This window comes from Oryctolagus cuniculus, chromosome 9 (genome assembly GCF_051225735.1).
Source record: "Oryctolagus cuniculus isolate XC-2025 breed Fujian yellow rabbit chromosome 9, ASM5122573v1, whole genome shotgun sequence".
NCBI classification, from domain to species: Eukaryota; Metazoa; Chordata; class Mammalia; order Lagomorpha; family Leporidae; genus Oryctolagus; species Oryctolagus cuniculus.
This window is the reverse complement of record NC_142875.1, coordinates 133,402,287-133,425,369: the sequence shown is the minus strand read 5'-3', so window position 1 is coordinate 133,425,369 and position 23,083 is coordinate 133,402,287. Positions and strand designations below refer to the sequence as shown.

Sequence of the window (23,083 nt, the reverse complement as noted above, 5' to 3'; positions counted from 1 at the left end):
GAATTCTGAAAGAATCTGTTTACCGTGTTTATACTATCACATTCGGCTGTGCACCTATGTCTGTAATTTTTAAAATGGCCACTGATACACCTCTAGCTTTAGACAGTTTGCTGAGATTTTGATATATTGTCTTCTTTGAAGTATAGCTTTTTAATGACTATTGATTTTATATTTATTAAGAAAAAAAAGTCCCATATGAATAGTCTTGATTAACATTTTTTTGCAATGCTTGAAAACATTTTTGGACTTTTCATTGATTCTAAGGAAGCTGAGGTTTTGTGTGTGTGTGGGAGGACATAGGCTTTTCTCAGTGATTTCGGTCAGTAGAACTCGAAGGCTTTAACCGAGGTCAGGATATTTTTTTTTTTTTTTTGACAGGCAGGGTGGACAGTGAGAGAGAGAGACAGAGAGAAAGGTCTTCCTTTGCCGTTGGTTCACCCTCCAATGGCTGCCACTGCCGGCGCACTGCGGCCAGTGCACTGCGCTGGTGCGAAGGCAGGAGCCAGGTGCTTCTCCTGGTCTCCCATGGGGTGCAGGGCCCAAGTACCTGGGCCATCCTCCACTGCACTGCCGGGCCACAGCAGAGAGCTGGCCTGGAAGAGGGGCAACCGGGACAGAATCCGGCTCCCCGACCGGGACTAGAACCCGGTGTGCCGGCGCCGCTAGGCAGAGGATTAGCCTAGTGAGCCGCGGCGCCGGCCCGAGGTCAGGATCTTGGGGGGCATCAGTGTGATGTCCGAGTCAGCAGACCAGGCCAGCTGTTGATAGAAAGGTGTGAGCCCACGGATTCTCCCGGGTTCTGGAGCAGTTTTCTGCAGTGGGCATTGAGATCGTAGTTTGGAGAAATTCCAGGCATAAAATGCAAAGCCTGGTGGTTCATTTTTATTTGTTTTACTAATGTTATAACACCTTTGACTGTAGACTCTGAAAAAGGGACTTCATAGGATTGCTGTGTTTGGGAGATGGCCTCCAACCACTCGCCTCTCCTCCGGTTCCGAGATTTCTGGATTTGTGCCTGTACACAGAGCCTCTTGGTGCTCTCCGGTTTTGAGAGTTTGCCTGGAAGACTCTTTTTTTTTTTTTTTTTGACAGGCAGAGTGGACAGTGAGAGAGACAGAGAGGTCTTCCTTTTCCATTGGTTCACTGCCCAATGGCTGCCGCGGCTGGCGCACCGCGCTGATCCGATGGCAGGAGCCAGGTGCTTTTCCTGGTCTCCCATGGGGTGCAGGGCCCAAGCACTTGGGCCATCCTCCACTGCACTCCCTGGCCACAGCAGAGAGCTGACCTGGAAGAGGGGCAACCAGGACAGAATCCGGCGCCCCGACCGGGACTAGAACCCGGTGTGCCGGCGCCGCAAGGCGGAGGATTAGCCTAGTGAGCTGCGGCGCCGGCCTCCTGGAAGACTCTTATTCTTCCTTCATGGTGCAGTGCATACGGCATCCCTTCTAGGAAGCCCTCCCCGGTGAAATCCTGCAAATGCTGCACAGCCCCATTCCCCGAGTGACTCCTTCCGCTGGGTTACACACTCTGTCCAACTACTTAACTTTCTGTCTTCAGTTGTGTCCCTTAGCAGTATTTGCAGAAGCCATTGGGAATAACCACGGCTCAAGTGCCTCGTGACCACCGGCATGACTATCAACCCCATGCTGTTCCCAGCCTCCCTGGTTTTCCACTAACAGGGACGTGAAGGTGGAGGGAGGTGTGGAAGACAGAATCCGAGGTGGTGCCACTGCCTGGAGCCTCGCTGGCTGGTTTCTGTTTCGCTGACAGATTGTGCTGCCTTTCCTATACTGAACGGTGCCGCAGTATTAGAACAAATCTGGAGCAGCTGCAGTGTCTGTTACACTCATTTCCAGGGCACAGTGTGGGGAGTGTGAGTGCAAAGGAGAGGAGCAGACGGTCTTCTGGTAGGTACAGCGGTCTGTGATGAGGGGTGGGAGAGGTGGCGTGGGAGGAGGAGGAGCGAGGGAAGTACAGAGTGCTGTTAGGAGGCATAGAGGAGCAGAGAAATTAATGGCTGTGGGTGCTTTTCTTAAACTTTTATTTATTAAATATAAACTTCAACAGTACAACTTTTGGATTATAGCGGCTTTTCCCCCCATAACCTCCCTCCCATCTGCAACCATCCCATCTCCCACTCCCTCTCCCATCCCATTCTTCATCAAGATTCATTTTCAATTATCTTTATACACAGAAGATCAATTTGGTATATACTAAGTAAAGATTTCAGCAGTTCGCAGATTATGGGTGCTGTTAATGCTGGTAGTAGGAATGACCCCTCTGTTTGCTGAAGATGAGGCAGTGTTGTCCGGGGAGATCCATGCTTGTGTCAGATTTCAACTCCATCTCCTTAGCCCTTAAGGGGGTTAAATACAGAGTTGAACCCTAATCCACGCCCTTAGGAGATCTCCCTGCTTTCCCCCCATTTTTTTTATTTTTTATTTTTTATTTTTTATTTTTTGACAGGCAGAGTGGACAGTGTGAGAGAGAGAGAGAGACAGAGAGAAAGGTCTTCCTTTGCCGTTGGTTCACCCTCCAATGGCCACTACAGCCGGCGCACCGCACAGCTCCAAAGGCAGGAGCCAGGTGCTTCTCCTGGTCTCCCATGGGGTGCAGGGCCCAAGCACCTGGGCCATCCTCCACTGCACTCCCTGGCCACAGCAGAGAGCTGGCCTGGAAGAGGGGCAACCGGGACAGAATCCGGCGCCCCGACCAGGACTAAAACCTGGTGTGCTGGTGCCGCAAGGCAGAGGATTAGCCCAGTGAGCCGCAGCGCCAGCCTTTTCCCCAAATTTTGAAAGTTGCTGGGAGAAGCACCAACATTGATCAAAGTCAGTCCGGCTTTCTTGATCTGCTTCCACTGAGCTCTGGCTTTTGTGTGTGCTTCCTGGATGTTTCTTTCTTTTTTTTTTTTTTGACAGGCAGAGTGGACAGTGAGAGAGAGAGAGACAGAGAGAAAGGTCTTCCTTTGCCGTTGGTTCACCCTCCAATGGCCGCCGCGGCCGGCGCACCGCGCTGATCCGATGGCAGGAGACAGGAGCCAGGTGCTTTTCCTGGTCTCCCATGGGGTGCAGGGCCCAAGCACCTGGGCCATCCTCCACTGCACTCCCTGGCCACAGCAGAGAGCTGGCCTGGAAGAGGGGCAACTGGGACAGAATCCGGCGCCCCAACCGGGATAGAACCCGGTGTGCCGGCGCCGCTAGGTGGAGGATTAGCCTAGTGAGCCGCGGCGCCGGCCCCTGGATGTTTCTTTATTCCTGCTTTGGTGTTGGATCATCTGTGGGCCTTAGTCCTTGTTTCCACAAGATTTAGCTCCACACACTCATGCAGATGTTCAAACCCCAGAGCCTTAGGTTGATACTGAATGTGTCAGTGTTAATGGCTGACAGGTTAAGGGTGGAGACTTGATGTAACTGTGACATCTGGGAGATGAACTCCAGAGTGTTAGGTCACTGGGCTTTGCTCCTGGAAGGCAGTTCATGCGAGAGGACCCTCCCATCCTGTAACCTTGATCTGTGTGTTTCTTTTCCTGTATATTTGGCAGGCTGAGTTAGATAGGGAGAGACAGAGACTTCTTTTGTCTATTGGGTCACTCCCCAAATGGATGCAACTGCCAAAGCTGGACAGGTCCAAAGCCAGGAGCCGGGAGCTTCCTTCAGGTTTCCCACATGAGTGCAGGGGCTCATGGACGTGAACCATCTTCCACTGCTTTCCCAGGTACATTAGCAGGGAGCTGGATCGGAAGTGGAGCAGCCGGGACTTAAACCAGCAGTCATACAGGGTGTTGGCACTGCAGGCGGCAGCTTAACCTGTGCCACAGTACTTGCCCCTTGGCATCTTATTTTTAAATGTCCTTGTTATTCCAGTGTCCTGAAGTCTTTACCCTGTGTTTTCTAGTAATTTCATAATTTTGGGTCTTACATTTAGATGTTCAATCCTTTTTAAATTGGTTTTCTGTATGTTAAGACATTGAGTCAAATTACATTCTTCTACATGATATCCAATTTTGTACAAAAATATGTACTGGGGTTGGTGCTGTGGTGTAGCAGGTAAAGCTGCTGCCTGCAGTGCCAGCATCCTGTATTGACACCAGTTTGAATCCTGGTTGCTCCACTTCAGATCCAGCTCCCTCCTAATGTGCCCGGGAAAGCAACAGATGATGGCCCAAGTTGCTGGGATCCTGAACCCATGTGGGAGACCTGGAAGAAGCTCCAGGCTCCCGGCTTTGGATTGGCTCAGCTCTGGCCATTGAGGCCATTTGGGGAGTGAACCAGCCCATGGAAGACCTCTGTCTCTCTCTTTCTGCCTCTCTGTAACTCTGCCTTTCAAATAAATAAAATTTGAAAGAGTTAGAGCAGGAGATACAGGGAGGTCTTCCATCTTGTTGTTCATCCCCCAAGTGGCAACAAAGGCCAGGGCAGACCCAAGCCTGAAGCAAGAGCCAGGAGCTTCTTCCAGGTCTCCTACACGGGTGGCCAGGGCCAAGCACTTGGGTCATCTGCTGCTGCTATTCCCAGGCCATTAGCAGTGAGCTGGATTTGAAAGGCAGCAGCCAGGACTCGAACAGGTACCCACATAGGATGCCGTTGTCACAGGTGGCAGGTTTACCTGTTAGGCCACAATGCCAGACACATGATACCTAATTTTACAAATAGCATTTATTGAAGAAATGTCCTTTCTCCAGTGCGTGTTGTTAGTAACTATTGAAATTAGGTGGCTGTGGTTCGAAGGGTTTAGTTATACATTCCATTGACCTGTATGCTTTTTTATGCCAGTAGTGTGCTATTTTGAGTATTATAGCTTTGTTGTATAATTTAAATATTTTATTTATTTCTTTGACAGAGATACAAAGAGAGAGAGTGAGAGAGAGAAAGTAGAAAGTGATCTTCCATCTGCCGGTTCAGTCCCCAAGTTGCTACAACAGCTGGGGCTGTGCCAGGCTGAAGCCAGGAGCTTCTTCCAGGTCTCTCAGGTGGGTGCAGGGGCCCAAGCACTTGACCCATCTTCCATTGCTTTCCCAAGTGCATGAGCAGGGAGATAGATTGGAAATGGAGCAGCAAGCTGGTGCCCATATGGGATGCTTGCACCACAGGCATTGGCTTAACTTGCTATGCCACAGTGCCTGCCCCTGTAGTACATTTTTTAAAGTTTTTATTTATTTATTTGAAAGGTAGAGTAACAGAGAGAGGGGGAGACAGAGAAGAAAGGTCTTTCATCTGCTGGTTCACTCCCCAAATGTCCTCAATGGCTGGAGCTGAGCCAATCCGAAACCAAGAGCCAGGAGCTTCTTGCTGGTATCCAACATGGGACCCAAGCACTTGGGCCATCTTCCATTGCTTTCCGAGGTCATGGCAGAGAGATGGATCAGAAGAGGTGCGGCTGGGACATGAACCAGCACCCTTGTAAAGGGATGCTGGCGCCACAGGCAGACACGTAGCCTTCTACACACAGCGCCCCGCCCCCCGCCCTAGTACATTCTGAAGTAGCTTAGTGTAGTGGCTCCTGTTGGGTTCTTTCTGTTTAAGATTGCCTTGACAATTGCTTGACAATAGACTTTGATAAGTTAAGAATGTGTACTGTGAGTCCCAGCACAATCAATAAGGTGACACAGTTCTCGGAGTAAGCCAAGGGAAATAAAATAGAATCGTAACAATTACTCATTCCAAAATATAGGCAAATAAAGAGGGAAAGGGGCAAAGAACAGATGGGATCAGTGAAAAACAGATACTAAAATGACATATTTAAATGTACCCAGCATGGGTAATACAACTGAATACAAACTGCTTATCTCAGAAGAAACAGAGAAAATGACAGGTTGGACAAAAATAGAAGACTCATTTTTGTGCTGCTTGCAAGAAATGTTTGTCCTTACAAAGACACAGTAGACTACAGTAAGAGAATGAAAATGTTGTGTGCATTTCAACACTCCCTTGAAGAAAGCTGGAGTGGTGATATTTATATTACTCTCAGACAAAGTAGATGTCAAGATCCATGCATTACAGGATGTAGACTTCCTGGGAAATGATAAAAAGATCAGTTCATTATGAGAATGTAAAGATCTTGCGTGTTACATACCTCACAACAGAGCTTGAAAACACACGATGAAAATAGAGGACCGCAGAGAGAAAGACAAGTTTATATTTATAGCTGGAAATTTCAGCATCCAATAATTGAGCAAACAAGTAAACAGAAAATTAGTTCAGATACTGAAGATTTAAACAGTGTTAACAACCAATTGGACCTGACTGTGTTTATAAGACTTTGCACCAATAACAGTGGAATGCACATTTTTTTTTGAGTATGTTTAGAACATTTACCAAAAGACACGGAATTCAGGGCTACCAAGCAACTTATCTCAGAATCTAAAAGGGTTCAGATTGCACAGAGAGTGTTGTCGAATGACAGGGAATTAATGAGAGATCAGTGATAGAGAATACTACCTAACCTCCAGATATTTGGAACATAAGTGTAGAATTCTAAATAGCGCATTGGACAAGGAAGAGGTTAAAACTGAAATCAGAGGGGTGGATGTTGTGGTGTGGTGGGTGAAGCTTCCACGTGGGATGCTTACATCTCGTAGTCCAGTGCCAGGGACTCGGTCTTGGCTCTGCCTTTGCAGCCAGCTTCATGCTAAGGCTCCTGGGAGGGAGAAAGTGCTGGTGCAGTTCTTTGATTCCTGCCGTCCACATGGGAGACCCAGGTGGAGTTCCTGGCTGTCGGTTCAGGCTTAGCCCTGTCCTGCTCTTGTGGGCATTTGGGGAATAAACCAGTGGGTGGAAGATTTCTCTCTCACACTCTCTTCCTCTCTCTGTCACTCTCCATTTTGAATGAATGAGTGAATGAACGAGTCATTCAACATTTAAAAGTGATAGAGCATTTTAAACAAAGAGAATGAAAATGCAGCCACCATTTGGGATGGAGGCAATCCCAGTTCCGCTCATAGTTATGAGTCCCACCCCCAGAACCCACAGAGATACCACCTTAGATGGCGAGGAACCTTGTATGGGAATCACAGTTGCTGCTCCGCTGCCCAGGGTGCAGTTGCATCAGTCTGCTGTTCTCTGGCTTTTTTTATTGGGATATTTAGACCATTTATGTTCAGAATCGAAGCTACAGAATAGCTGCTCGAGATCGAAGGCTCCTGAGGTAGGGAGATTCTCCTCGATTACCTGAATGCACCCCGAGTTTGTCCTGTGGTTGCTGACCCTGTGTGTCATCTTTGGCTACATTTGTTCAAGTATGTCCCAATTTTTATTGAATTGTTTGTGTTCTCAGCAAAATTCACGAGTTCTTGTATGTTTTGTACGTATGTCCTTTGGACTCACTGTGCAGATATTTCTCATGTGTGGACATCCAATGATGCCCAGCATCGTGCGTCATCAGGGAGGTATATTAGCCTTCCGAGGCTGACTTAGCAAAGGACACAGACTGTGGGGCCTACACAACACCAGGCGATTTTCTCACCTGCTGGGTAGCGGGAGGTGAAGACGAGGTTTCAGCGGAGCGAGGTTTCGGGTGAAGGTTCCTCCTGGCTTGTGGAGACCTGCTTTGTCCCCCCCTCCCCCCCACCTCGGGCCCTGCTCTGAATGACGGGGTGGGGAGGGCAGGGAGAGGGGAGGGGGCGGGGAAGTGAGCTCTCTGCGTGCTCTGCATTCACGGAGCGCCAGTCCTGTCTGGCGAGGGCCCCGCCCTGGTCACTTGAGTGATCGCCTCCTGAAGTTCCTGCCCCCAGATACAGGCACGTGAAGCGTTAGGGCTTAAATGTGAATTTTGGGGACCCCAATATGAATAAGATCACGTATACCAATATACTTCTGGAACATTAATTTTAAATAAAACGAGTGATTGCACCAAATGTTGGTGAAGGCGGGCAACTGGGACTCTCATACCACTGTGAGAATGTGGAGTTACACTTCCTTCGTGGACAAACAGTGTGGCGGTTTAGTTACACACGTATCTACCTTGTGGTCCAGCCATTCTACACCAGGTTATTAATACTCGAGAGAAGTGGGAGTGTATGTGTGTACAGTCCTTTATGTCAGGAGACTTATTTGTTAAATCAAAACTTCAAGACAAGGCCGGTGCCGTGGCTCAATAGGCTAATCCTCCACCTTGCGGCGCCGGCACACCGGGTTCTAGTCCCGGTCGGGGCGCCGGATTCTGTCCCGGTTGCCCCTCTTCCAGGCCAGCTCTCTGCTGTGGCCAGGGAGTACAGTGGAGGATGGCCCAAGTGCTTGGGCCCTGCACCCCATGGGAGACCAGGAGAAGTACCTGGCTCCTGCCTTCGGATCAGCGCGGTGCGCTGGCCGCAGCACGCCAGCTGCGGCGGCCATTGGAGGGTGAACCAATGGCAAAGGAAGACCTTTCTTTCTGTCTCTCTCACTCACTGTCCACTCTACCTGTCAAAAAAAAAAAAAAAAAAACAACACAAAACTTCCAGACAGCCTAGATGTCTATCGTTAGGTGATGGGGTAAACCCCTGTGGTACGTCCATGCATGGAATATTACTCAGCAACAGAGAAAAAATGAAATATGACAGAATGAACAACGGACAAATTAAGAGTTACTATGGTGAGTGAGGCAGACCAGACAACAGTGCAGGCGTCCTGTGATTTTGCTAAGAATTTAGGGAAATGCAGCTCATCCACAGTAACAGAAAGTGGCTCCCTGGACGTGAGGTCAGGCTGCGGCCGAGGGAGGCATGGCGAAGGGGAGAAAGGACATTGTTGTGGACGTGTATTGCTCTTTTAAAAGATTTATTTACTTATTTGAAAGGCAAAGTTATGGAGAGAGGAGGAGAAAGAGAGAGAGAAGGAGAGAGATAGCTTCCATCCATTGGTTCACTTGCCAAATGGCTGCAACAGCTAGGGCTGGGCCAGGCTGAAGCCAGGAGCTTCTTCCAGGTCTCCCACATGGGTGCAGGGGCCCAAGCAGGTGGGCCGTCTGTCCCAGGCATATCACCAGGAAGCTGGATCAGAAGTGGAGCCACCAGGATTTGAACCAGCCCCCGTGTGGGATGCTGGTGTCTCAGGTGGCGTGTTTAGCTGCTATGGCACAGTGCTGGCCCCTGCTGTGTTGCTTTAATAATAAAGAATTCCAGCAGATCTGGGGCTCCAAGAGGGCAGGACTGGAGGAGAAGATCTGGGAAGTTACTGCTAGCACCATAGTTCTAAGGTGGAGAGCGCTCAGACTGCACTGGGCTTAAAATGCTGAGAGCCCAGGGCGAGGCCAGTGCAAAGGCAGGCAGCCGCCACCAGGGGCAGCAGAGAGCAGGAGGGAAGGAAGCAGGGACAGAGACCAGGTACATCAGCAGGGTATGTTTATTTAATATGCTTGGCCAAGACGATTTGATGGGAAAGCTGTACAATTCATGAACTTGATGTTCAGAAAGATTTTATTGTAAGTTCAAAGAAACTGGTTATTTTCATGTGAACGGGGAACATGGGCGCTCTGCTTAGGGAATGAGGTTTTCAGCATTGCGATTTGCAGTTGTCTATACTTTCCCAACAGAGGAAAGGTTTCAAGTAGACAAGGACTCATGTCCGAGAGTGTGTGGCCATCCTCAGAACACACACACACACACACACGGACTACATCTCTTATCAGAGTGAAAAAATATAGTGCCATATTATTAAGAGATAATTATCTGGTCCATAACATTTTGATTCATAATTATAAATGGAGGTCGCAATTAAAGCTGTGGTCTCGAAGGTAGAAGTACCCTCTAATGATGGAACTCTTTGCTGATTCAGGCCTTTGCGCGGGCAGTGTGCGTGTGTGCCTCCCACCATGCTGTTCCCTCAGCGCAGATACTAATTTCAGACATGAACGCTGTGTCATCAGATGTTCTTATTCACACGCTGTGACCCCGTTAGCTCGCAGCCCACGCTTATCAGTGCCATTTATCATCAGGCACCTGTTGGTCCCACACAGCTTTCTTGCCTCGCTGATTTGCTGCTACCTTTGTGGGTGGTTTCTTTTTTTTTAATTTTCAATTCTCTTTATATACAGAAGATCAATTTAGCATATATTAAGTAAAGATTTCAACAGTTTGCAATGGGTGGTTTCACCTGAGCTCTAGAAATATCCTTCCCGGAGACAACTGGAGATGAACTGTGATGAAACTTCCGTATATCAGAAGGCTTTCGGATTGCATCTATTCGTGTCTTACCTATGCAGTCACCCCCAGACACCGGCAAGTACCATTTGCCTGTCCTGATACTGAGGTGGAGGAGGCAGATTCCCCACCGGAAGTGTTCCTGCTTTGAAAGTTGGCAGAGTTACGGAATACAGCCGCTGCTTTCCCCAAGTTCTCCTTGATGTCAGCCATGCAGAACTCGAGGTGTGGTTTGTCATACACACTGGGCAGAGAAGGAGCTCGTGGGGCAGCTCGACTGTACTCTTGCGGCCGGGATGTGTACTGTCGGGCTCCAGTCCTGGCGTGGGATCGTATTTATGGAGGGGAAATGCACTCAGAGACGCTTCCGGACGCCGAGCAGGTCGCTCTCCAGCAGTGATGGAAACACCCTGCATCAGAGAGCCTGAGCGTGAGGCCCGTGCTCCAGGGTACGCACGGGGTCCAGTGGGGTGAGTGGGCCTGAGGCTGAGTGGCGAGGCTCCAGACAGGAGGACCAGGGGTCCACTCCCATGGGTTAGTTTCCCTTATTGTAGCAGGCCCAGGGGATCGGTTGGTTTTTCTTTTTCATTGCCCCAAGAAACAGTCGGACAGTGGCCTTCCAATGCAGCACGTTCAGGTTTACGGCATTTGTTCTACTCAGGAAGGTCCTTTTGGTACACCTTGCAAAGTGCTTACTGGGAACCCCAGCCTGTGAGTCAGCCCTCGGAGCTGTGGGTCTCTGGCTGCCGCACGAAGTCATACACACCGCCTGTGTGGGGTAGGGTGTCACTGACTCACGGAGAAGCGGATTATTGCCATGGCACAGATCTCCATGGTAACTGGGTTGTCAAGCAGGGATGTTAAAAGCCACACATGCACAGTCGACCAAAAACCAGCCTCAAACTCGAGAATCAGAGGGAGAGTAGATTACTGTGTCCTCGACTCTTGACGTGGTGGGGGGGACTGTGAGGGTCACCTTCTTACTTCTCTGTTCCCTTCTCGATGGGCAGCTGGACCGCTTCTGTGTTTTACCTGTGAAAAACACTGCTATGGACCTGGGTATACAAATGTCTCATAGGGATCAGCTTTTGCTTCTTGTGGGAATATACACAGAAGTGGAGTTGCTGGGTGACGTGATAAATCTGTTTTCAATTTCTTTTTATTATTATTATCATTATTTTATTTTTTGACAGGCAGAGTGGACAGTGAGAGAGACAGAGAGAAAGGTCTTCCTTTACCGTTGGTTCACCCTCCAATGGCCGCCGTGGCCAGCACGCTGTGGCTGGCACAGCGCGCTGAACCGATGGCAGGAGCCAGGTGCTTCTCCTGGTCTCCCATGGGGTGCAGGGCCCAAGTACTTGGGCCATCCTCCACTGCACTCCCGGGCCACAGCAGAGAGCTGGCCTGAAAGAGGGGCAACCGGGACAGAATCTGGCGCCCCGACTGGGATAGAACCCGGTGTGCTGGCGCCACAAGGTGGAGGATTAGCCTAGTGAGCCGCAGCGCCGGCTGTTTTCAATTTCTTGAGGAACTGTTGTACTGTTTTCATGGTGGCCGTATCACTGTACAGTCCACCGACAGTGTACAGGAGTTCATTTTTATGTTGTGGGGCAGAATCTTAACTCCCAGACTTAGTGAGTAAAGAAAAGCATTCACCCTTCTGCATATAGGTTGGTTTGGCTGAAATAAAATAAAATCATTCCTTTAAAGAAGTAGAAACAAAGGTGACACAGAAATACTAAAAATAATACTACTTACTGTCAAATGTAATTATGTGAGAACCTGAGCATGACAAGAAATTATTTAAAAATTAGATTTGTAGAAAAGATTGATTTCATTTATTTGAAAGGCAGATTTACAGACAAAGGGAAAAAGAGGGTCACTTCCCAGATGGTCCCAAAGGCTGGGGCTGGGCCAGACGGAAGCCAGGAGCCCAGAGTCTTTTCAGGTTCTCCACGCAGGTACCAGGGCCCAAGGACTTGGGCCATCTGCTGCTGCTTTCCCAGGGGCATTAGCAGGGAGCTGGGTTGGAAGTGGAGCAGGCAGGAATAGAACCTGTGCCAGTATGGCTACTCCACAATGACAGCCCCTAAACATTGGATTTAAGAAAGCATTTTTCAAGCTGTGACTAAAACTGATTTCAGTAATAAAACCCATATTACGATGAAAAGAAGACTTCTCACCACTGGCAAGCATGCTGAAAGAGAGTTAGAAACAGGCTTAGAAGCCGGCGCTGTGGTGTAGCAGGTAGAGCGCCGCCTGCAGTGCCGGCAGCCCATATGGGCACCAGTTCTAGTCCCGGCTGCTCCACTTCCAATCAGCTCTCTGCTATGGCCTGGGAAAGCAGAGGAAGATGGCCCAACTGCTTGGAATCCACATGGGAGACCTGGAAGGAGCTGCAGACTTGGCTTCAGATCAGCCTGGCTCTGGCCATGTGGAGAGGGAACCAATGGATGGAGGATCGATCTCTCTCTGCCTTTCAAATACATAAAATAAATCTTCCTGCAGTACCGGCATCCCATATGGGCACGGGTTCCAGTCCCGGCTGCTCCTCTTCCAATCCAGCTCTCTGCTATGGCCTGGGAAAGCAGTGGAAGATGAACCAAGTCCTTGGGCCCCTGCACCCACGTGGGAGACCTGGAAGAAGGTCCTGGCTCCTGGCTTTGGATCGGCACAGCTCTGGCTGTTGTGGCCATCTGAGGAGTGAACCAGCGGATAGAAGACCTCTCTCTCTCTCTGCTACTCCTTCTCTCTGTGTGTAATTCTGACTTTCAAATAAATTAATTAATACTTTAAAAAAAAACAAGATTATACTTCTTATAATGAAGTAAGTACATTACATAAAAGTTGGAATTATAGAAATTTTAGAGGAAATTACCAATATAAATCAGTAAGTTGTGAATTGCAGGTTGCAAAGCTATGAATATCTCATAACTGAGTTTGGATTAAAATACGCTAATATGAAAATTTAGAAAAGTATATAAATTATGGTCTTCTAAACTCCTGAGTGTTTTAAATGATCTAATAAATACTTGAATCATTATTTTTAGAACTCATCATGAAGAGAAAGGTTTGAGAAAGAACATTTCGAGTCTCAGTGGTTTTCTTTTTGGTCAAAAACTCATGGCCTTGGAAGATGTGTCATTGAGAGCTTTTTCCGTGAGAATCCTTGTGAGAGAAAAGCATAACCTTGTCAGAGCTTCTCCCTTCTACCCCGGGATAGTGAGGTTTCCACAGAGGGAGGGCGCCGTGGGCGGCAGCCCTTAGCCAGGAAGAGGTGAGACGCAAGGGAGCGTCTGAGGGTGTGTGTCCTGGGTGTGAGACGCGAGGGAGCGTCTGAGGCTGCGTGTCCCCCTGGTGTGAGATGCGAGGGAGCGTCTGAGGGTGCGTGTCCCCCTGGTGTGAGACATGAGGGAGCGTCTGAGGGTGCGTGTGCCCCTGGTGTGAGACGCGAGGGAGCGTCTGAGGGTGCGTGTCCCCCTGGTGTGAGACATGAGGGAGCGTCTGAGGGTGCGTGTCCCCCTGGTGTGAGATGTGAGGGAGCGTCTGAGGGTGCGTGTCCCCCTGGTGTGAGACATGAGGGAGCGTCTGAGGGTGCGTGTGCCCCTGGTGTGAGACGTGAGGGAGCGTCTGAGGGTGCGTATCCCCCTGGTGTGAGACGCGAGGGAGCGTCTGAGGGTGCGTGTGCCCCTGGTGTGAGACGTGAGGGAGCGTCTGAGGGTGCGTGTGCCCCTGGTGTGAGACGTGAGGAAGTGTCGGAGGGTGCGTGTGCCCCTGGTGTGAGATGTGAGGGAGCGTCTGAGGGTGCGTGTCCCCCTGGTGTGAGACGTGAGGGAGCGTCTGAGGGTGCGTGTCCCCCTGGTGTGAGACGTGAGGAAGTGTCGGAGGGTGCGTGTGCCCCTGGTGTGAGACATGAGGGAGCGTCTGAGGGTGCGTGTCCCCCTGGTGTGAGACATGAGGGAGCGTCTGAGGGTGCATGTCCCCCTGGTGTGAGACGTGAGGAAGTGTCGGAGGGTGCGTGTGCCCCTGGTGTGAGACGTGAGGAAGTGTCAGAGGGTGCGTGTGCCCCTGGTGTGAGACGTGAGGAAGTGTCAGAGGGTGCGTGTGCCCCTGGTGTGAGACATGAGGGAGCTTCTGAGGCTGGGTGTCCTGGGTATGAGATGTGAGGGAGTGTCTGAGGGTGCATGTCCTGGGTGTGAGACGCGAGGGAGCGTCTGAGGGTGCATGTCCTGGGTGTCAGACATGAGGGAGCGTTCGAGGGTGCATGTCCTGGGTGTGAGATGTGAGGGAGCGTTCGAGGGTGCGTGTCCTGGGTGTGAGATGTGAGGGAGCGTCTGAGGCTGTGTCCCCTGGGTGTGTGCGTGTTCAGGGGACCTGTGCCCCCTGAATCTGAGGAGTGTGTGCTGTGTGGAACAAGGCACGGTGCCGCCCTGGCTCCTGGTCACCATGTCGGGCACATTCCTGAACCTTTCCCGTGGAATAGCTCTGGGGTCAGTTACCCAGCCACCGAGGTAGGAGGCCTGGCGTGGGGCTCCGCGTCCTGGGCTGTTCGGAGGTGGCAGATAGCCTGTTGCCTTCGCTTGGGCCCAGAGGGGTTTGGAGTCTCCCAGAGAGAGGGGGAAACCCTGCCCAGCAGCAAGTCCGCCTGCATTCCGTGGATGGAGACTGGATGCATGGGGCGTCGTTCCGATCCAGCGACCCCCAGTTCCAGGCATCAGGACGGTCAGAGCCCGCGGGAGGACGGAAGAGCCGTTGTGTCACTCTTTCCCAAATGTGTGCACAAGTATTGGGGCTGGAGAGGAAGAAGTGCAAACCGACCTTGAGAACGCAGGTTTTTTTTTTTTTTTACTGTGAATTTATAAAGATTAAATGATTGCTATCAGGTAGAATGGAAGTTCAAGACAGAAAGCGAGTGCAAATGAAGACAATTAAATTGATGTTATTTGCACATTTGAGTTCCTAGCTTGAGGAATCTGTATCCATCTCACGATTTTAACATAAGAGCATAAGGCTTTCGATAGCATGTTTGCATGGCAATATTGGAGAGAGAAACACATAAAAGCACTGATTAGCTTTTGGACTGTAACAGAACTGAGCGGACTTAAATTTTAAAATTCTAATTCCTGCCAGTTCAAAAGCTAATAGAACTTACTACATGTTTCTGAGGTCTACAGTTGAAGTCCTTTATAAAAATTCAAATCAATTTCAGGGAGTAATATTTTTAGAAATGTGAATTTTTCATTGGTGCTTGAGAGCCTAAAAATGTGATTCTCAAACATAAATGATGCCTTAGTTTGGGAAAAAAACTCAAAATATGTAATAGTTTTATAATCAATTTAAAATGGTTCTAAGTACCATCTTATGCTCATTTATTATTCATTTGCATTCTTATGAATAAAAAGGGGAGTATATTTTCTATTAGTTGCATTGTTTTATCAATGTAAGCATAAGGAATTGCCGTACTTATCTCTGTTTCTGAAATTATGTCCCTGATTTTACATAGCTGATAACATATCCATTTGGGAGCTTGGCTTATTATGATCGTAATTTGAAAAATTCAGTGGGGACTGTCAAACTTGAAATTCAGAACAATATTTATAGATACCATCTGGAAAAACATCATTTTCCACACTCCCCTCCCCCCCTCGTCCTGTGCTTCAGTTTCTGAGGTAGTTGCTGATCCAATTTACATTATCCTCTGCTTTCTTCCTAAGAAAACTCAATTTTGCCTGTTCTTTGAGTCCACCACAAATAACATGAGGCACTGACATTTTTAAGAAAACTAATTTGAAGACTGAGGATTGCACAATGGAATTACACAATACGAAACTCGACTTTAGAGTTTGATGGGCAGAAATCATTGTTCCCAGCTTCCAGCCACCCTGGTCCTTTACACTCTCAAGCCTGTTTCTTCGTCTCTGGTTTTCTGAGTTTGAAGATAATGTGTCTCGGTAAAGATGTTGGGCATTTACTCTGGAGCGCTCTGAGCTTCCTGGATTTCTAGTTGGGGGTCTGATATTAATTTGGGGAAAAGCTACTCATTATTCTTCCAGTGTTGCTGTGGTCCCTCTCTTTGTCTCCTTTTGTATTTCCTTCATGGATTTATTATATCTTCCGTGCTTGTCCTAGTTATTGAATACGCTTTTGCAGCTTCGAAGCTCTGTTGTTTGTATTGTTATATTCCGAAGCTCCCAGATTCTTGATACAGCTGTGTCCAGTGTACCAATGAGCCTATCAAAGCTCTCTTCCCTTCTTTGAATAAGATGTTATTTTTACTTATTTTGAAGGCAGAGAGACAGAAGGAGAGGTAGGAAGAGAGATCTTCCACCCTCTGATTCACTCCCCACTGGCTGCGGTCCAGCCAAAGCCAGGAGTTGGGACACCTACCGGGCCTCCCGCGTGGGTAGCAAGGGCCCCAGCACGTCAGTCATCTGCTGCTGCCTTCGCAGGCAGGTTCCCCGGCAGCTGGGTCAGAATCAAAGCAGCCAGGACGCAAAGCAGAGCTCTGATGCGGATTCCAGCGTTGCCTGCGGCTGCTGAACCCACTGTGCCGCAACGCCGGCCCGGCTCGCCTCGGTTTGTCGCAGTGTTGCTGATCTCTAGCAATTGTGTTTGATTCTTAGAATTTCCATGTTTCTGTTTACGTTACCTGTCTGCTCTTGCAGGTTGTCTACCTTTTCCATTGGCGGTCTTGGCACGTCAGCCATAGCCTTTTAAAATGTTTGATTTGATGGTTCCAACGTTCCTGCCATCTCCAACCCAGATGCTCACTCAGTTTCTTCTGCTGTGTTGTTCTTCTCGTCCGTATGCCTTGCAGTTTTTTCCTGAAGGAAAACATGATGTACTCAGTAAGAACTATGGCAAATAGGCCCTCAGTCAGGTGGTGGGATGGTGTGGGGCAGGGGAGGGGAGTGTTCCGTAATCTAGGGTTAGGTCTCTGTGCCCGGGACAGTGAACCTCAGGATACCCGTCACAGTGCCCCTCACCCTTAGGTGAGGTGGGATGACAGGGGGGTGCTGGAGTTCACTGTTGTTGTTGTTTTTTCAGTCAGCTCCTCCTGCTAGCAGAACGGTGGGTAGGAGCTGGCATAGTGGCACAGTTGGTCAGACGGCTGCCTGGAACACAGACATCCCATGCCGACGTTGGTTCAGGTTTTGGCTGCTCCCTGCTAATGCGCCTGGGAAAGCATCGGAAGATGGCCCAAGTCCTTGGGATTCTGCACCCACATGGGAGACCCAGAAGAAACTCCTGGCTCCAGGCCTGCCTAGCTCTGGCTGTTGCTGCCATTTGAGAGATGAACCAGGGGATGGAAGATAACCTCTCCCCCTCCCTCCCTCCCTCCCTCCTTCCCTCTCTCCCTCTCTCTCTCTCTCTTTCCCTCTCTTTCTTTCTCTCTCTGTAATTTGCCTTTGAAATAAAAGAAATAAATCTTAAATAAAAAGAACAGACTGTAGTGGTATAGTTCAGAGTCAGAGTGGTTCTCTTTAGCCCCCATCGAAAGCTAGAAGGTGTTTTTATCTCTGCTGCCCCTGGTGAGGCTCCCCCTCCCCGGAGTGTGTGTGTGTGTGTGTGTGTGTGTGTGTGTGTGAAACTGACAGGGAGTGGGGGCTTCTAGTGAGCCTGGGGTGCTGGAGGTTTTACTCTGAGCCTTGTCCATGCTCAGTGGCCAGCATCCGTCCACTACAGTTCTATTTCTCTGTTGCTGTTCCCTTGTTGGCCCCTGTGGGGCATTTGGCCCTCAGTTTCTGGTGGAAAGCCCACCCATTCACCCACTTTGTCGGCCACGTGGTGCCCACTGCTGTGGACCCTTCAACTCCCCTGGACTTCGTGTCTTGCAGCCAGTCCTTTTTCCGGGGGTCTAGGGTCCTGTTCTTCCGGCTCCCAGCACAGTGGGCATCAGGCAGGAGCATCCGTTTCCTTAAGGGGAACATTGCATTGCATCCCCAGGCTGTGGCCTGCCTCTGTGTATCTCAAAGCAAAGCCCTAGAGCGTAGGAGCGAGGTCATAAAATGCCATCCCATGAAGTGGAAACCAGTAAGAGTGTACCTACGGAGATAAGATACGGCAGTGGTGTTTTTAAATAGTAGCAAAAATATCTCCCTAAATAAAAACATATCTGAACTATGACCAATTAAGCTTACATTTTTGAAATTATAATATGACCCAGTGCTTGAAGATGTAGGTAGGTAATCAGGAACATCAGGGAAAGAAATTTGAAAATGAAACCTGGATAATTAACCTTCAGAAATGTGTAGGAGATCGATCCACTGTTGTAACCTTAATCATTTTTTAAAACCCTTTAGCTGGAAACATCCCTAGACAAAGAAGATTAACAGTCAAGTACTTTCTGTTTATGTAAATATGCTTTTGGCATCAGATGGTTTTTTCCTCAAGCTCCTAACTAAGCAGTTCTCTGAAAATCAGGTTGATTTGTGGCTTGGTCTTCAAGCACTTTGTGCGATGATGGGCATCAGTTATTCTGCTACATGGATCTTCCATTAGCAGTGGTAAATGAGACTCGGGGTTTATAAATCAGTCTCAGGAGTTCAGTTACGGTGAATCTGTTTTCCAGAGTCTGATCATCTCTTGGTCAAGTTATTCAACCTCTTTGGGTCTCTCTGTTCCATTTGTGAGATGTCAATTCACATTACTCCCTGTTTATATCTTGTCTCATTCAAGAATGCATTGGAAACAGCTTCTAGAAGAACAAATAGAAAAATAATGAAAATAGAAACACTGTAAAAATAGAAGCATTATGCAGAAGTATGCATAGAAAGTAAGTGCCTGGGAACGCAGTCATGTGTTGTAGCCTCTGTGTGTTCAAGGGCAATGCTGACTCTTCTGGAGGGGTTGCGGGCAGCCTACTTTCCAGGGTTGGTGAGGGGCTTCAATGACGTGACTGGGGTCAGATTTCTGACACACCACAGAGCTGCTCAGGGGTAAGTTCCCTTCCTCTTGGGAAATTGAGGAAGTATGTGATGATCCCAGAGCCCTGTCTGGACCTGTGTTGGTGTCAAGCACGGAGCGTGGTGGGGACCTGTGTTACCACTGTGAGGGTCAGAGGGGAGAGGAGTTTATGACAGCACCGACCGTGTACAGCGTCTGTGAGAACACTGGAACACAGCACTGAGCAAAACAGCCTTTATGGGTTAAACTAGCCTAGGGAGACAAAGCGTTGGAAGGTAAAGTTCAGCTCAACATCTGGATTGTTCTGCTACACGCCGTGTCCCCCAGCGTGGTGTGTGTTGCCTCAGGGAACAGGGCGTGTCTTAGTGCTGGGGGTGTTTGTGCGTAAGCCAGGTACCTACTTGGCTGGGATGCTGTTGCGAGGACCCAGGGAGTAGGCGGCTGGGTGAACTACTTGAAATATGGATAGCTGGCCGTCATGACTTTGATTTCTCTGAAGAGGCTCATTGAATGAGCTGAATTTTAAGCAGTGGTTAATGTCAGGAATGAGAATAGGTCAGTAGAGAGCCGGAAGAGGCGTATTGCTTACCTCTGCATTCGTCCCGGTATTTGTCCCTTCGGTCATTGTTCTCTGGTAGGAGACCCCTCAGCACTCCCATTACTTCAACATGCAGTCTTCCCATTATCTTTGTCTCCTTCCAGTTACTGTTCCCTCCTCCAATGAGTCCAGCTGACAAATTCGTGCGTTTCTTTGAACGTGTCTGTGATACTATGACGTATGTGACATTTTGTCTTTGTCCTTTCCTGGCACATGGAACTCCTAAAACCCATGGAATCTCTTCTGTGATGAGTGTCTTTTGTCTGATGAGATGACAGGTGGCTGGTTGTCTCTGGGTAGCTTTGGGATGGAGTGATCACTTAAAGACCAAGGTGTGGCTGGAGGGTTTCGATTTCATGTGGTTCCCCAACTCTCTTCATCTCTTGGGAGAGGGGACAAGGGCCAACCGTTGAGTTGATCATCATTGGTCAGAGAGTTACTCATTGATGATTATGTAATGAAGCCTCTGTAAAAACTTGAAAGATTAGGTTTAGGGAGCTCTTGGACAGCTGAACAAGCACACAGATATTCCTAAAGGGTGTCCCAATGGAGGGGGCATAGAAGCGTTGTGCATTTTCCCCTATGCCATGTCCTGTGCACCGTGCAAATAGGTAAACCCAAGTAAATTATTTCCCTAACTCTTGTGAACAGCTCTGTCAAATTATTCCAGCTTTGAGGAGCAGGGCGTGGGAACGCTGGTTTCCAGGCAGTAGGTCAACCTCAAGTCACAGCCTTGGGTTTGCCACTGGCTTATGAAGTGGGGGACAATCTTGGGGACTGAGCCCCTCACCTGTGAGGTTCGACACTGTCTCCAGGTGAACCCCATCAGATGTGAATTGAGTTGGAGGATGACCAGCGGGTGCTGGCTGCAGAATTCCTTGGCTTCTGGTGTCATTTGTGTTGGGTAGACAGTTGAGGACAGGTGAACAGCCATCGGAGGTTGCTTTTCCTGTCCTCAGAATGTCTGGCTCTATCCTCGATTGGCTTTCTGACTTCCACCGTGGTCTTCTTTTCAGCTGCTTTCTCTTGGATGCATGCGAGATGCCGTTCTGCCAAGCAGCCACTGCGCAGTTTTCTGAAGTAGGGTCTTTGCTTCTGCCTTTCTTCTGCCTCACGCTCAAGGGTGTCTTCTCCAGCCTACCACAAGAATCAGGCAGTTGGCCAACGCCTTCTCCTAGACTCTGAACTATTTTCTTTGAAGCTCCTTCTGTGAACTCGTTACTCCCTTCTCACCTCTCCTCACCTGTCCACGGGTTTCTCTGGACTCTGAGGTTGGACATAAGTAGATTTAATGTGCACAAAGATATCATTGCCCTTTCTTTGACGTTTCTGCTGGAAGCTTTTGCTTTTCTTTTTTTTTTGGGGGGGGTAAAATAGCAAGGTGTATTAGAGAAGGGACATCCGTAAGGACGGATGGGCACCTCTCAGACACAGCCTGAGACTGAGAGAGTGCCCAGTCGCTCGGACTGGGGGGCGGGGAGGAACGAGGTTACATGGTTGAGTGGAGAGAGTACACCTGCGCAGGCAGGCGGGCGGCTCAGCAGAGAGACCGAGGGCTGAGCTTTTTCTTATGACTGTTATTTTGTTAAGTTTCCTAATGGAGCAACCTAAGTTCAGAGGGATGCCAGGAGCAAAATCAGTCAATCAATCAATCAATCAGTAAGTGATGTGCACTAAGTGATGTGATGTGATGACTATCCCGCCAAAGTGTGTAGAGAGGACATGAGATAGCTACAGTTGCCTGGTCTGCAGCTCTATATTCATGCTGTGCCCCTTACAATGGAGTCCATGTTGTGTCAGTGATATTTTTGTTTATGGAAGTTATGGAGCTCATGATCTGAATTTTTAATGTCATTAACTTACAGAATATTTAGCATTTTGAACAGTGTTAGGTCTTGTTTTTTATACTGCATAACCTCATATATGTTCAGTAGATACCAGAAGAGTGAGCAAAGCAGGTGTTATTATTCTCCTTGAACTTATTAGATACCTGGAGTCTAAGGAATTGAAGGGGTGTTGAGAAGGTGGCAAGACTGTATGATGTATTCAGAACTCAATTTCAGGTCCTCTGTTTTTTTAGTCCAGGGCTCTTTAAAATTTGAATAGCATTTTGTTTTTGCATTCTGGTAAAATCTGTTATTTGTAGTCTTCTGAAGTCTGTTTTAGAATTCATCTCCTCCCAGATCTTTTGGCAAAAACCTGTCATTAATTGTGTTCGTGTAAGTCTTCCATGACAAAAGCCTGAAGAACTCGCACTGTGGCGATATCCAGGCTGTGTGCAGGCACCTCCAGCCCTGCCGTCGGTTGTCGGGCTGTGGCTGTAGGGCAGACAACAAACAGCAGACATCCGATGGTCCAGTGCTGACAGGCGCTACTCTTTGGATGTTTCGCACACACTGGCTGACTAGGGGCAGGAACAGGTTTTTAGCTGATGAGTGTTGGCTGGAGCAGCTCCAATCATAATTCTTCCTCGTATTTTAATTTCCACGTCCGAGGGCTGTGGTCTATTTATCACCTGCAGACAAACAGCCTTACTACGTAGAGGCTTTTTAACTTCTTGGAGCCTGATGATTAATAAATCATGGTGAGCTTTATCCTTACACAGAAATGCTCTCCTCCTGCCTCACTCTGCAGCGCCTGTGGCTGAGTACCGAGTCCGTTCCTAATGAGACAACATTCTTCAATGGGAATAAGAGCAGTGAGTAAACTCTGAATGAAAACCAGAGTTAAGAGTTTATTTATTTTTGTGCTGAGTATTGAAATAAGCACTGCAAACAAATGCATATTCGCTTTTGTCGTGTGAAATAAATGTGTAGTTTTTAAAAAAGAAATTTGTGACTATTACAGCCCTTGTGGAAAAAATAGGGTTTTGTTCTAATATTATAAGTAAGAGTTTCTGAAAAATAACAGCACAGGAAATGTTTTTCCTAAAAGCTTTTACTCAAGGCTGTTATAATGAAGAAAAAGTGTTCCACCTGTGAGCTAATGAAGTACAAAGTAAGGAATGCTTAATTTGTATAATTTACCAAAGTGCTTTTAGAAATCAGAGCTGCGTTCTTCATAAACATAACGTTCATTAGGCCGGAACGGGAGCGCACATGCAATTGCTGTCTCCCGTCTGTGCGGCTCTGCATCCGTGGTGTCTGGTAAAACCCCTCAAGGTATGCTCAGAGGGGTAAGAGAGAGCGAGAGAACTAGACGGTTAATGGCTGTGCAGCGGGAGAGCTTGCCTTGAGCAAGGGCCACGCACAGGCTGCGCGCGACAGGGAGGGAGCCCGTGGCCCGTGCCCGCCCAGAACCAACGTGGCTTCACCCGGTGCCTTCCCCGATGACAGCCACGTCATACGGGATGATGAAACAAAAGGCAGAGGTGGCGTGATGATGCGGTAGGACAACTTACCACGTTCTCCGGGTGAAAGTGGAGCTGAAAACCTGACTGATAAGGTGTTAGATCAAGCAGT

The 23,083-nt window shown here is 48.6% G+C and overlaps 1 long non-coding RNA gene across 1 annotated transcript in view; it reads left to right on the top strand.

Moving 5' to 3' along the window:
• The window catches only part of LOC149124778 (uncharacterized), a 186,218-nt gene extending 168,699 nt beyond the window's left edge, over nt 1–17,519 (top strand). Inside the window, exons 3-4 of the long non-coding RNA XR_016213169.1 lie at nt 16,783–16,965; nt 17,165–17,519. This is a non-coding gene — a long non-coding RNA (uncharacterized LOC149124778). The remainder of the gene's footprint in view (nt 1–16,782; nt 16,966–17,164) is intronic.
• Nucleotides 17,520–23,083: the final 5,564 nt, after the last annotated feature.